The sequence below is a fragment of the Monodon monoceros genome, unplaced genomic scaffold, assembly GCF_005190385.1.
Source record: "Monodon monoceros isolate NGI ecotype Baffin Bay Population unplaced genomic scaffold, NGI_Narwhal_1 Super_Scaffold_20, whole genome shotgun sequence".
Lineage (NCBI taxonomy): Eukaryota > Metazoa > Chordata > Mammalia > Artiodactyla > Monodontidae > Monodon > Monodon monoceros.
Window position 1 is genome coordinate 103,361,167 of NW_021703777.1, and position 15,984 is coordinate 103,377,150.

General features: G+C 35.4%; 1 protein-coding gene across 1 annotated transcript in view; it reads right to left on the bottom strand.

The window, feature by feature from the left end:
* Positions 1-15,984, bottom strand: part of PPA2 (pyrophosphatase (inorganic) 2) — an 83,224-nt gene that overhangs the window by 26,642 nt on the left and 40,598 nt on the right. The gene's annotated exons all lie outside the window — the stretch shown is intronic.

A 15,984-nucleotide genomic window follows, 5' to 3' on the forward strand; every position in this document is an offset into this window, starting at 1 on the left:
CTAATCCAACAATAAAAGAATAATCTAGAAGAGCTCTTTTATATAATCAAGCTAAGCTTATTTCAGTTTCAGTTTTTAACTACAATTAAACTCTCTTAATCGAGATCTACTTGATCAATTAGCCAGACGATTAACAAAGACTCTCCACTTCTGTAAATATTCTGCCTGATGTCCACAGTGGTCTGTCTGCTGAGTCTGATAGACAGCTCTAGAATGAAGCCCACACTTGGCTCCCACAAGTTTTAGCCTTAGCAAGCCGGTATGTTTATTCCCAAAACATTCATGCCAACTGCATCTGTTGTTACAATTATGAGATTTAATAAAAATTATATAAGGCAGTGACTTTATCAGTACAAAAAAATGAGATTTTGTTTCTATGAAAGTAACTTGAATGTTTTTAAAAGAATTCAATAAAAGAGACTGCTAAAAATATCTGCTGTCGGGGCTTCCCTGGTGGCGCAGTGGTTGAGAGTCCGCCTGCCAATGCAGGGAACATGGGTTCGTGCCCCGGTCAGGGAAGATCCCACATGCCACGGAGCAGCTGGGCCCGTGAGCCATGGCCGCTGAGCCTGCGCGTCCGGAGCCTGTGCTCCGCAACGGGAGAGGCCAGAACAGTGAGAGGCCCGCGTACTGCAAAAAAAAAAACAAAAAAATCTGCTGTCAAAGTAGGCCTGGGTCAGTTAAAGATGAGATAAAGATGTAAAAATTTACAATTAAACATGTCGATTGATCTGCAAATGAGGTGGGGAAGAGGATTTTAGATATGAGAGATCAGGGACAGCCTCTGACAAAAAGTATTTTAGTAAATTCTTAGATGAAGTGTGGGAGCAGCTCATTCACATAGGCAGAAGAGGAGTTCTGGGAGGAAGACTGTGCCAATCAATACTCTGAGGTACGAGTGTGCATCAAACGTTTGAGGAAGACAAGAAAACCCTGCGTTTAGAGCAGGGTGAAGTAAGAGTATTAGGAGATGAGATTATAGAAGCAGTCACATGGGAGTCTAAGGGCCAGACTAGGGACTTGGCTTTGCGATGAGAAGCCACTACAGGATTCTGGGCAGAGTATGTGTTGCATGAAGAATTCTAGCTGCCGTGTAGGGAAAAGACCGTGGAGAGGAAGAAGTGGAAGCAGGAAATCCAATATGAGGCGAAATGTGATGAGGGCTTTGATTATTGTAGTTGTATGGAGGTGGTGACAAATGGTCAGTTTTGGATATTATTAGAAAGCAGAACTGAGAAGAATTACCAGTTAAAGAAAAAATTAAAAACAACAAAACCCAGTAAAGATCAGACTTACGTAAAATTTAAAGTATCAAAGAGCTAAAAAGGACTAGTCTGTAACATTAAGTAGCAGTTTAAATTATAATACAACTAAATGCAGTCACCTAAATATATATTACCTATTTTTTTAGTTTCATAAAAGGTGTCATAACTTCTGACAAATAGTGTACAGCCATGATTTACTTTATAAAAGAGCTGTTTCCAAATTTGAAAGTTTAATTAACAAAGATTATATATAGTCTCCTTAAGGGAATTTTTATATTAAAACTAAAAATACATGATTTATAAATAACCATAGTTCTATATAAAACCACTGGAAATTTTGTAAATTTCTTTATTAAATGCTAGGTAAAAAGCAAAACAGAAAATAATGATGCAATATAACAAAATTTAAAGTTCAATTTGGCTTTTCAAAATCCAGAGCTCTCCATTTTAATTTAGTTTGTCTTAACTAATTTTGATTTAGAAATTTATAAAAGCAGAGAAATTAAGCTAAAATATCTTAGTCAAAACCTACCACTTTATCTCTGTAGGTGTGAGAGGATCATAACACTTTTCACTTTTTAAAAGCAATCTTTATGACTTATCTTTTTCTTTCGAGATACTGTATACCTTTCAACATGTAATCAAGTTTCTTTTCCGTATAAACCAATTCACTTGTTTCTAAAACGTAACTGAATATCACAAACTGTAATCTATTAAGAAAAAAAAAAGGTTTGATAATTGACTTTCTTTCTAATATTTATTATAAAAAAATACATTCTCTTATGCCAGGAGTAGCTTCTAATCACAGGTATTTGTCAAGACTTCCATTTTACCCAGATCTCAGACTTAAACACACTTTAATACTCTATTTTTGCCAAATAAGCAAACAGTAATGATGTAAATGAGGTAAAAAATTCAGTTGATAAGGCTCATTTTATACATACAGCCCATGAACAATATGAGAGAGAAAGAGAGAGAGAGAGAGAGAGACAAATCTAACCTATGACATATTTTTACTCTGGAGACTTATCAAAGACGCAATGAACTGTAAAAGTAATTATTTACCAAAAACAAAAAAAAGTAAGAAATTTTAATCATGAGAAAATCTTAACACATTCTATAATAAATACCTTTAAGATATTTATTGATATTATTATATTATATAATATTAATAATATATATTAATATTCTAATTAATTAATATTAAATATTTTAAATAATTTAAATTACTCTCTTGCCTACCCAGAAAGAACCATGCCAAGTCCCCCCAACTTTTGATATAATTAAATATTGGATATTAAAAACAAACAATAAAGGAAAAACACACTCTTACTTACTAATAAATAACTTCTTGGTACAAAAGAAAATCAAAAGAAATCAATCCTGAGAGGACCGCTACAAACAAGGATTTTAAAGTAGTTATTATGAATATGTTCAAGGACGTTCAGGAAAATATGGTCACAATGCATGAACATGTGGAAATCTCAGTTGAGGAATAAAAGCTATGAAACTATCAAAAACAACAACAACAAAAAACAAATGAGGGAGTATCTGAAATGAAAAATCATGAATTTAATAGCAGAACTTGGATATGGCAGAAATAAATCAAGTAAGTAGAAGTCAGATCAATAGAAATCATGGAGTCTAAAGAACAATAAGGAAGAAAGACTGAAAAGACATGAGAGTTTCAGTGACCTGTGAGACAATTAAGAGTGGTCTAAATACAGCATACACAAAAATTAACTCGAAATGGATTAAATACTTGAATATAACATCTGAAATCTTAAACTTCCTAGAGGAAAACATAGGCTGTAACCTCACTGACATCAGCCTTAATGATGTTTTTGTGGATTTAACTCCAAAGGCAAGGGAAACAAAAGCAAAAATAAATAAATGGGACTACATCAAACTAAAAAGCCTTTTTGTGCAGCAAAGGAAACCATCATCAAAATGAAAAGGCAACCTAATGAATGGGAGAAGATATTTGCTAGTCATATATCTGATAATGGGCTAATATCCAAAATATATCAAGAACTCATAAAACTCAACAACAAACCCAATTCAAAACTGGACAGAGGATCTGAATAGACATTTTCCCAAAGAAGACATACAGATGGTCAACAGGCACATGAAAACATGTTCAACATCACTAATTATCAGGGAAATGCAAATCAAAGCCACAATGAGATATCACCTCACACCTGTTAGAATGGCTATTCTCAAAAAGACAAGAAATAACAAACGTTGGAGAGAATGTAGAGAAAAGGGAGCCCTTGTGCACTGTTGGTAGGACTGTAATTTGGTGTAGGCACTATGGAAAACAGTATGGAGATTTCTGAAAAAATTAAGAATAGAAAAGCCATATGATCTAGCTAATCCACTTATGGGTATTTACCCAAAAAATATGAAAACACTAATTTGAAGAGACATATACACCCCTACGTTCACTGCAGCATTATTTACAATAGCCAAGATATGGAAACAACTCAAGTGTCCATCAACAGATGAATGGATAAAGAAGATGTCGTATATAAACATAAACATAAGACTACTTGGAAATAAAAATGAATGAAATCCTGCCATTTGCAACAACATGGATGGACCTCAAAGGTATTATGCTAAGTAAATAAGCCAGAGGGAGAAAGACAAATACTGTATAATTTCACTGACATGTGGAATCTAAACAAAACAAAACAAACAAATAAAACAAAAACAAACTCATAGATACAGAGATTAGGTTAACGGTTACCAGAGGGGAAGGGGTTGAGGGGTGACTGAAGTGGGTGAAGAGGGTCAATGGTTTGGTGGTGGATGGCAACTGGACTTGTCATGGTGATCACTTTGTAGTGAATACAGATGTCAAATTATAATGATGTACACCTGAAGTTTATATAATAATAATTTTTGAAGTGGTCTAAAATATGTTATGAGTCTCAGAATGAAGGTAGAAAATATGGCCTGAAAACAATGTGAAAATATAACGGTAAATAATTTCCCAAATGTGGCAAAAACATGAACTTACAGATCTGCAAAGTTCAGGATAGCCTAAGGAGGACAAATAAATATAAAGGAAAGACCAGCTTAGCATATCACAGAAAAATTGCTGAAATCCAAAAATGAGGAGAAAACCTTTAAAACAGTCTAATAAAAACAATATATTATACACTAAGTTAACAACACACTGTTGACTTATCAAAAACAATGCAGGCCAAAAGAAAATGGAAAATCTTTACAAAAAAACCCTGTAACTCAAAATTGTATATCCAGTGAAAGTATACTTCCAAAACAAAGGCAAGAAAAGACAAGAAAAGACAGATCAATGAAAATGGAGAGAATTCATCGCCCAAAGAACTGCACTACAAAAAATGCTAAAGTTGAAGGGAAATAACACCAGATGGAAACTACAGATCTTCAGGAAGTAATAAAATATATGGGTAAAAAAATGGCAAAACATGGGTAAATATAATAGAATACATATGTGTGTGTGTGTTTTTCCTCTTAATTTTTTTAAAAGGCATTTTATTGTTTAAGACAATATGAAACCAAAGCACAATGGATGGAGGTTCTGGGACCAACTGGATCTCTCATACAACTTGCTGGTGGAAATGCAAAATGGTATATAAAGTCACTTTAGTAAAGTTTGACAGTTTCTTACAATGTTAAGCATATAATTACCCACTGACCTATAACCCTATTCTCAGGTATTTCCTCAAGATAAATGAAAACATAGGTTCACACAAAGACCTATATATTTGAATGTTCATAGCAGCTTTATTTGTATTAGCCCCAAACTCAAAACCCAAATTTCTGTCAACAGGTGGATGGATAAACTGCAGTGTATCTACACAATGGAAACTATTCAGCGACAAAATAGAACAAGCTACACTGATCACACACAATATGTATGAATCCCTACAGCACTGCAAATACCAAAAAATACTTGTCCTTAGCAATGTACAGGTAACTCCAAAGAAACATAACTACAATTGTTAAAAATGCCAAAAATTTAACTACAAATGTTTTCTCACTTTAAAATAAGTGAAAATGCACTATTTTGAAGGTATTTTCAAACTTTGCTCAAAACATTCAGTTTTTATCAATATATATATGCATACATTCATTTATTCATCAATTTAAAAAAAATTACCAAGCACCTATAACATGCCAGACACTGAACAAAGCTTTTGTAGTGGAAAAATTAAATACCTAGAAACAAACCGAACATAAAATGTAAGACCTTCATTAGTAAATCTACATCAATTTTCTAAAAGATAAACAAGAAAACCTGAATAACTGGAGAAATATATAAACATATCATGCTCATTATTGCAAAATTTAATATTTTAAAGAGAGCAGAAATCCCTGACAATTCCAAAAATTTGCCCAGAAGAATATATGCATTAGAAAAAAAACAAACAACTTGGAAAATGTAGAACAAAAGGAGGATTTGCCTTCTATATGTTTTATTATGAGGCTGTTGTAATTAAAATAATGTGGCACTAGCACAGAAATAGATCACTGACACCAAAGAGAATCCAGAAGCAGACTATCTGTATAAATAAGAATGCAATATACAATAAAGGACACATTTCAAAAAAGGGGGAAGAGAAAAGATTTTTCTGTTAAGAGGTGATGAAAAAATTATTTATATGGAAAAAATAAATTCCACATGGATTAAAGATCCAAGTGTAAAAAAATTAAAACATAAAAGAATAAAAAAAAAATAAGGAAAAACAACTTTGTGACTATGGGGTAAGAAATCCTTACATAAGAATCAAAATGCTAAAGTCACATATAAAAATGATTGACAAAATGCAATACGTCAGAATTTAAAATGCCTGTAAGACAAAAGGCAACACAGCTTCTCTGAAGATAGGGAGAAAATATTTGCAACCTAAATAATAAAGAATATCCAAAATATCTAAGCAACTCCCAAATATCAAAAGAATATGTCAACTCAATAGAAAAATGGAGGGCACCATGCATAGGCAATTCACAGAAGGGAAGATACAACTAGCCAATAAATATATGAAAAAGATGCTCCATCCAAGCGTTAAGCAGAAAAATGTAAAATTAAAACAAAATACCATTTTCATCTATTTGGCAAAAAAAAAAACCTTTTAAAGGCTCAGTAATAGTATGTCATTGAAGCTTCAAAACCTGTAAATTAGGCATTATTTATTTCCTTTATGTAAATTAGGAAACTGGGACTCCATGAGCTTAAGTAATTGGCTCAAGATCTTAAAGGGAATAGAGTAACCTCAATATAGAGTTGACCCTTGAACAACATGGGTTTGAACTGTGCAGGTCCACTTATACATGGATTCGTTTCAATGTGTGTACCGCAGTACTAGTGATCCATGGATGGCTGAATCTGAGGATGCCTGCACTGCAGATACGGAGGGCCAACTGTAAAGTTACATGTGGATTTCTGACTGTGCCAGGTTGGTGCCCCTAACCACCGCGTTGTTCAAGGGCCACCTGCGCTACCTTTAAATATGGGGTGGCAGGGGTATGTGTGGGGAGAAGAACATCATCAAATTTGATTAGGTGATTACATCTCCTAACTGAACATATATCAAAATTGTTATCAATTATTCTAGTTCCAAGACTGGATTATCCAACCAGCAAAGAAGAATAGATTAACAGAATGGTTCTCAACTTGGAGGAACCCATCAGGGTCACCCAGGGATATTTATCAAACTATATATACAGTCACATCATTAACTTCCTATCCACATCCCCATATAGAGAACCACCAGTACTTCCATGAAAATGATCCAGAGGGGGGAAAAAAAAAATGAAAATGCTGTTTTCACTGGCATTATCTCCACCAGACCACAACAGGAAGTAAGGAAAGCATATAATCAGCTGAGGATTTTTGTTTTTATTTTTAGATAAAAAACAGTAACACAAATGTAGTGCCATATCTCCTTGCCCATATTATTCAAAAGAAAAAAAAAGATACTAGAAAATGTACTCATGTTTGAAATTCTGTCCAAAGAGAGTAAAAAAAAAAGTAAAAAAGGAGTTTCCAATTCTAAGGGATGCCACCAAAGGAAGTGACATAAATGCACAAAGCTCTCGTTCCAATGCTGTAGATGCTGCTCTCACAGAGCTAAATGTGTGCAAGACCGGCCTCCAAACAAAGTCTGTGGGAAGTGAGAACATACGTTTTTGATGACATTTTATAAACATTCACAAGAAGTAACAGTTCTCTTCCATAATATTTACTGTATCATCACAAATAGAGGTTCCAGCTCAGAGAAGTGTTTTAATAGCTACACTTACATGGGATCCCTAAAAGGTTCTCATGTTTTCCACGCTGTTCTGCATATCTATGCTTAATAGCACACAGACTAATGAACAGTATCCTTCATTTTAGTTGCCTTTTCTTTCTCTATTCTCCTTTTCCACAAATTCTACTCTTATCAACATCTATACTAAAAATATATGTTAACATCATGAAAAATGGAAATATACTTCAAAATAAGTTAAAACCAAACAAAGATAGAAGCCTATTTGTACTGTATCAGAAAAACTTCTTGGAAAAGACTTGGTAGATCTCTTTCCCAAAATATAAATATTTTTTACCATTTCACAAGAAATTTTACATGACCAGTAAAATGAAAACCATCCAGGTGCCTTGTAACACAGAAATCCAAATGGTTTTCTAATCTAATTTTAACTAGAACCACATAACCAAGTAGCTAAAAGCTAAGGCTTTGGGTCAGCCAGACTTTCACTGAAGTTTCAGCTCCACCACTTAACAGCTTCCCTAAAGTACCGAAAAATGTGCCAATGTCCCCAAGAAATCTATCTCATGATCTTTAACTTAAACTGCGTTTCATTCAGCACTAACTCTGAAGATAATTTAGGTCTTTCTATTTTAGAAGAAGACAGGCTTTAGCCTGTCTAAATAATGGATTGAAATATTCCTAAAACAACCAAAAGTTAGAGAAGAAAAGCTCTAGGGGTCATTTACTGATTAGAAGATCAATCTCACAACTTTAGAAATGAAGAAAGCTTCAACAGGCTATGTGAGGGACTTCCCTGGTGGCGCAGTGGTTAAGAATCCGCCTGCCAATGCAGGGGACACAGGTTCAATCCCTGGTCCGGGAAGATCCCATATGCCGCGGAGCAATTAAGCCCGTGAGCCACAACTACTAAGCCTGCACTCTAGAGCCTGCGAGCCACAACTACTGAGCCTGCGAGCCACAACTACTGAAGCCCGCACGCCCTAGAGCCTGTGCTCTGCAACAAGAGAAGCCACCACAATGAGAAGCCCGTGCGCAGCAACTAGAGACAGCCCGCGTGCAATAACAAAGACCCAACTCAGCCGAAAATAAATAAATAAATAAATAAATAAATAAATAAATAAATAAATAAATAAAAAATAAATACATTTGTAAAAAAAATAAAGAAAAAGCTTATTCGTGTATTGGGAACATGTGCTGGAGGGAAAAAGGAAATTAAAAAAAAAAAAAGGAGGTTACGTGACTTTCCCAAGGTCAGATAACTAATACATACAAGAGAGGATTTTAGAATTTAGGCCTCCCCTACTCTTCACATCGTAGGAATATGACTGAAGCCTGAAAAAACACTGGAAGAGGTCAAGGTTCAAAAAAGAGGCAAATGGGGCTTCCCTGGTGGCGCAGTGATTGAAAGCTTGCCTGCCAATGCAGGGGACACGGGTTCGAGCCCTGGTCCGGGAGGATCCCACATGATGCGGAGCAACTGGGCCCGTGAGCCACAATTACTGAGCCTGCGCGTCTGGAGCCTGTGCTCCGCAACAACAGAGGCCGCGATAGTGAGAGGCCCACGCACTGTGATGAAGAGTGGCCCCCACTTGCCACAACTAGAGAAAGCCCACGCACAGAAACGAAGACCCAACACAGCCATAAATAAATTAATTTTTTTTTAAAAAGAGGCAAATGATTCCCAGTAATTTAATTCTATTCTTAATTATAGTACATTTTACTTGATTTGTCCCCGTTCCTCAACTGCCTCCTACCACATCCCATCCCTACCCACCCACGCCTATTAAGCCATACCTATTAATGAAATCAAAGGAATGAAGATCAAAAGAGCCATCTTTTACTGGGACTTCTAATCATAATTAGATGCCTCAACTATTGAAGAGCAAGTGGTCAGCGCTCCCAGAAAGCAAGATAGTCCAAGGCCACAAATACTTTTCCGAGCATCAGTGCGATGGAGTGGCTCCCACAGCCTTTAGGGAAGTCACTGACCAATGCCCACCCCCAACCACCAGTGCCCTCAGGTTCCCAATCTGAAACAAAAAAGGGAACACTAGCACATCTTGCTTGAACTTAGGTAAACATTCAACAGATATTCCAAAAGAAGCACTCAGCATAGTTCCTCGACATACAGTAATTGTTCCAGAAATTTTACAGCTTTTAGGACGACAATGGTGACATGCCGGCCCCTTTCTGTGCCAAAGAATACACGCAAAGGAAAGCAAAGAGAACACCATTCTTTCCGGTTACAAAGGTTAATGTGAATATTTTCCCTTAAGATTAATATGCTGTGCCCTATTTTTTCCCTAAATGATAAGGTTAACTTGTGTTTTAGGAAGTAAGGAAATTAAATACCTTATTAATTTGGCTTATTTTTAAAATAATAATTGCAGGGGCACTAGAATTGTTTATTTAGCACATGAAAATTTAAGTCAAATAGATTTGGTTTCCATGCGTTTGTTCCTGCCTTGAAAGAAAATAAAAGAAACTACATAGTTTTATTTGACTTTCAAATTTCTTTAAATGTAAGTTGAAATTCTACAAATATGAAATACATATAAATTCTGATAATTTCAGGACAAGTGCAATGCTGGCCTTTGAAAAAGTCCCAACTGCCTCATTTAAAATAATTCCCTTATTACTCATGTAATTTATTCATCCCAGAATGTATCTACATCAATATAATTGTTCTGATTTTCAATTTTTGAAAACTTTAACATCACTGCACAGGCAATATTTATTACAGGACATCAGACAATAGTTTTCACTTATTTAATACCAATCAAAAGAAATCTTTATTGCTCTGCAAGCTGACATAGCTTCTAGGCTTAAATTACCTCATGACATTACTTCTCCTGACATAAGGGCCTTAGGCATCGTTGGTGGTCCTGAAGAGGCTCAAACATCTGTTTGGTGAATATCTGAAGCTCGATATTATAGAAGGTGGTTAGTTTAACCAAGAGAGAAATTACATATGCCCTAGCATTTCCATCTTCTTAAAAAGCTCTGAACTTGGTTATTTCAGAACCAAGCACTATTATCCCTAACAGCCAAGGCATTCTCTAGTAACAATTTAGGTGCCCTGGGAGTCTTATTAACTCTTTCAGGTCATTAAGGTACCATTAAGAGCATTAGGGGCTGGAACCTAATTACAGTGCATTAAATGGTCTTAGTGCTCACCAAGTGTTAATGAGCCAGCCAAAGTGACCAATTTTCTATCAGGGCGTATGAGGAATTTGTTTTCAAATGCTGTTTAGACATTTTTTAGATTTTCAAAGTTGCTACTCAACTTTCAGAAGGCAAAACTTGAATATTTAAATAATAATGTTAAAATTACAGAAACATAGCCAGCAACCACAGTTTCCTTCCAACTGAAATGTATTCTCTGATGCAATGGCTAGTTTTAGTTCAGTCAAGTCAAAGTTTAAAAAACTATAAACATTAAAACAGGATATTACAGTCTACCAAAGTCTGTACATGTTCATTAGGATCAAAGAAGTTATTTCCTAACAAATAAAACAACCACAGGGCTTCCCTGGTGGCGCAGTGGTTAAGAATCCAACCGCCAATGCAGGGGACATGGGTTCGAGCCCTGGTGCAGGAAGATCCCACATGCCGCGGAGCAACTAAGCCCGTGCACCACAACTAGTGAGCCTGCGCTCTAGAGCCCGCGAGCCACAACTACTGAGCCCGTGTACCCTACAGCCCGCGCACCACAACTACTGAGCCCACGTGCCACAACTGCTGAGCCCGCGTGCCTAGAGCCTGTGCTCTGCAACAAGAGAAGTCACCGCAATGAGAAGCTCGCTCACAGCAAGGAAGAGTAGCCCCCGCTCACGCAACTAGAGAAAGCCTGCACACAGCAACAAAGACCCAACACAACCAAAAATAAATAAATAAATTTTAAAATATTGGTATCACGCTTCAAGCATGATACATTTAGAACTACATGTATAAAAATTAAAGAGTAATAAAAATTGCTTAAAAAAACCCCACAACCCCAGAACTTCCTTACAGAAATACAAATGTGTCTGAATACACCAAAAAATATATAGATAGATAGATAAAACATACTGTCTATAAATTAAAACACACTTTTTTGTTTTCAGAAAAGAAGAAACAGGTACTGACCATGTCAAAAACAGCTTCTTTTTCTTAAGGTAGTAGAAATTAATAGGAGGGACTTATTTTTTAAATGTCTAAATAACAATTATATATAGGAAATAATAAAAAAATTTCTCTATAAATTTCTGTATTACACACATCCTCAGAAAACTACAGAATTTTAAAGAATGTCCAGATAGTTACCCTTCCCTACGTTTTTAATTCTTCTTCCCATTGAATAAAAATGTCAAGTATAGATGACAAATGTTTAAACTGTTAAAAAATCACTCCGTTGTGATAGAAATTTCAACTGATATACAGTAATTTATATTTAAAGTTACTGCATCCGATATTTTAAAGTTATTTAAGGAGAAGTTGACCACCAAAACAAACTATTTCTGACATGTATGGACTCTGACACGTATGAAATCAATCTCCCATGCATTTTCTGTAAAAATTTTTGGAAAATGTACACCAGCCAACAATGAAAAAGGAAAGGAAAGTAGAGGGCATCAAAGAATCTAAGAAAGAATAGAACTAATAACCCAGAAAGGCAATGAACTAATAACCCAGAAAGGCAATGAAAAGAAACCCCATGATAATAGCTATGCAGCAGGCTCAAGGGTACAGCCTGTCTAAAACCAGTCATTCGATAAACAGTATGATAAATGAAGTGAATGATAGTCACATAAATACTGTAAATGTTATTTATTAGTTTTCAACTTTCAGATTCAAGAGACAAAACATGAAAAACAGTTATGGTTAAAGAACAGAACCTATGCATTACAAATGTTTACACTGTAGAACTCATAGTGTAGCTGAGGGAAGCTGGGTTGTAAGAAGGAAAGAAGTACAAAAACCTGAATGCCCTGGTTTTACACTGGGCAGCCACGAGTTACCGTTCAAAATTAATGAAGCAATAAATACAGCTCAAAGTGTAATACCTAGAGTTATTAAGATAACAGAAGAAGAAATATGATAACAAAATTGAGAGATGTATAAGATGTTAAATTCCTAATCTTTGAAAGCAGCAACTTAAGTTAACAGGGAAAAGAAAGAGAGGTGTGAGCACACTGATTACAGAACAGAAGCAACCACTTGAGAACTAAAAACATATGGGGAAGAAGATATGAGAAGTCAGTCTAGGGGGGTGGGGATGAAAAAGTAGGAAGGAGAACATTACTTTTCATTTTATATACGCTTTTTATACTTCTGAGTTTTTATTTCCAAATATATGACTATTTTTTATAATTAAAAAAATGCCATCCAAAGTCTTCTGTTTGTGATTTCAGAAGGTACACGTGGGAGGGACACAATAAAATGTTTAAAAGTTGCTTGGTTTCAGATTAAATACTGTTGATTAATTTTTAAAGATTTATAGTAGATAGAGAATAGCACCAAACTTTTCATAGAAACTAATTTTGTAAAAATTCCTTCACAAATTTAGGAAGCTTTCAACCCCTGTGATTAGTGAGCATCTTTCAGTTCTCATCCCCTCCAATTCCCCCCTTTACAGGTGCTAATGAAAACACAAACAACACACCAGGCTAAGTAGTGAAGAAAAAAAGTAAGGTTAGGAATGATTTCTGACTATTAATATTTGCTTGAGCAGCAGGACAACAGAAACTCTGGCTTTTGTCTGAAATCGTTTCAGAGGAGAGCTGGATGATGTTAGAGAGATATGATAAATATAAACCAAATTTCAGTTTCAATGAAAAATAAAAGCTGCTACATAGGGTTACCTAGTATTCCATGATTTAGGATTAAAAAAAAAAATTTATACTGCAGACTCTTCAGCCTTTCAATTTGCGCCTACATCTATTCTTTTTCTTGGGTCTCTATCGAATAAAAGAGGAGAGAAGAAACGTGGAATATGTGGAGTATGTACAGTAACGTGGAGGTAAAAGAAATGAGAAGTCACAAAAGAAAACACTTATAACTCTTAAAACTACAGAACTTATCTTACAAAATCTAGATATATAAGAGTACTTAAGTATTGGAACTACTCAGTGTAAATAATATGCAAATATTCTTAAATAATCCATTTTCCCCTGTATACCTTATTCATTCTGGAAATAAACACAAAGGACAATGTCAGCTACCATTTCAGAGCAAAATATGTCAATAATTACTCATCTAGTCTTTTAAGATTTAAAAAAGTTATTATAATGAAGCACTGCTGTATTTCTTAAGATGAAGATAATGTATGTGTTCCCTTTTAGTGTAATGGAAAAAAAAGTACTTTTTGCCTTTCAAAACAATAATTTTAATTATTCTAGTCTGATAATTTCATCTCAACCAAAATAAGCTTCAATATTTCTGCATGTCATGGTTTCAGTATTTCTGCATGTCTCTCTGTATAAGCATACACAACAAGAATTTAGAAGAGGATGCCCAAAGTGCAAGCCGTCTCCATTTGGGGTATAAACAGAAAAAAAGTGAAAATACAGTTATATTTTTTCATTCTAACCCTTAGGAAACTGTAGGAGTAAGGTACTTTATACTGTGTAATCTGGTTTCAATACTGCTAGTTACAAATACTGTAAATTACACAAATATGAATTGTGCAGTATAGCATGGTAGATGGGGCAATGGACTTTCTCATCAGACTGAAATGAGTTCAAATCATGGTTCCACTATTTACTACATGTGCAAACTTAGACAAGTTATTTATTTATTTATTTTAAAATTTATTTATTTTTGGCTGCGTTGGGTCTTCGTTGCTGCACAGGCTTTCTCTGGTTGCGGTGAGCGGGGGCTACTCTTCTTCGCAGTGCACGGGCTTCTTCTCATGGTGGTGGCTTCTCTTCTTGCGGAGCACAGGCTCTGGGCGCGCGGGCTTCAGTAGTCGTGGCTCGCGGGCTCCAGAGCGCAGGCTCAGTTAGTTGTGGCGCACGGGCTTAGCTGCTCCGCGGCACATGGGATCTTCCCAGACCAGGGATCGAACCTGTGTCCCCTGCACTGGCAGGTGGATTCTTAACCACTGTGCCACCAGGGAAGTCCCTAGGCAATTTATTTAAATCCTTTGAGATTCTTCTAAATTAAGAATAATAATATGTACTAGGACAGGCACCAGTGTTTGACATATGTTAGGGAATTTGAGGTGTTAAATCACATCTCCAACAGTACTGAGCTAAAGACTAGTTTCCTTAGACTCTCAGCCTCTCCAGTTTAAAGGGACATCCCTCAGTAGAGTTTCGTGACTTTAGTGTGCCACATCACAAATGAATTAGTTGAACAGTTTGCTTTTGCTGGCTGTTGCATCATTATATTATCAGTTCTCATCTGAGGAGCAGCTTATGTATTAAAAAACTTTTAAATTGGGTATTGATTTACTCTTGTTACATATGTATACATATATACATGCATACATATATATGTGAGAAATACAATAATAAAGAAATCCAGGGCAAAATAATGAAATAGATAAGAAAAATATATGGTTTATGGGCTTGAGTCTCATATTTTAATTGTAGTTTTCATGTTTTAGTTTTGACCTTGAGGTTATATGTACTTCACCCGATCAGACCCCTCCCTTTCTCAATTACAAGCAAGAATGGCATAAAATCTCTCTTGTTGTTCCATGTGCAAGAAGTTTTTTGTTTTTTTGTTTTTTTTAAGAAAACACTTCCTTTATTAAATGCAGCTATGCTTACATTTTGGTGCATTTCAAAAAGCAATGTTGATCAGTGGTAATGCTTACATTAAATTGAGCATGCACAATTATAATGGAAAAAAATCCCTAAGAACAGCTTTTACACATCCCTCTTGCTAGTGCAGCTCTGTGTAAAACTAGAAAGTCTGCAAAGTATGTTTTCTGCATCAGGAGTTTCCCTCTCTGTACTTCTCCTTCCTGCTCCATGGTGAAGAAAAGGTTTTAAATGCACATAAATTAAGACAGTTTAAAATGTAAGTGTTAATGAGTTTCAGTCAATTCAGAAATGGTATATTTTCAAATTGAGATAAGAATTGAGGTCTAGAAAAGACCAGGATCCCAAATAAGGATGAAACTGAAAGGAAAAAGGTTAGAAAACTAGGGGAAAAAATTGGTCAGAGAATAATAATAGTGACCATATACCCAACACTTCATATGACAGCCAGATGCTTTAAGTAAATCATCTCTTATACTGCCAACAAGCTCACAAGTAGGTATAATTACCTACATTATTAGATGAGCAAACTGAAATTCAGAAAGGTTAAATGATCTATCCAAAGTCACTCAAGTAGAAAGTAGCACAGCCAGAACGCAAACTGAAGTCTGTCCGACACCAAAGAAAGTTAACTCTTTATCATACCAAACTTCTGGAACTTAAATTTCTGGGACATCAAAATTTTGTTAGAGGGCCGTTATCTTTCCC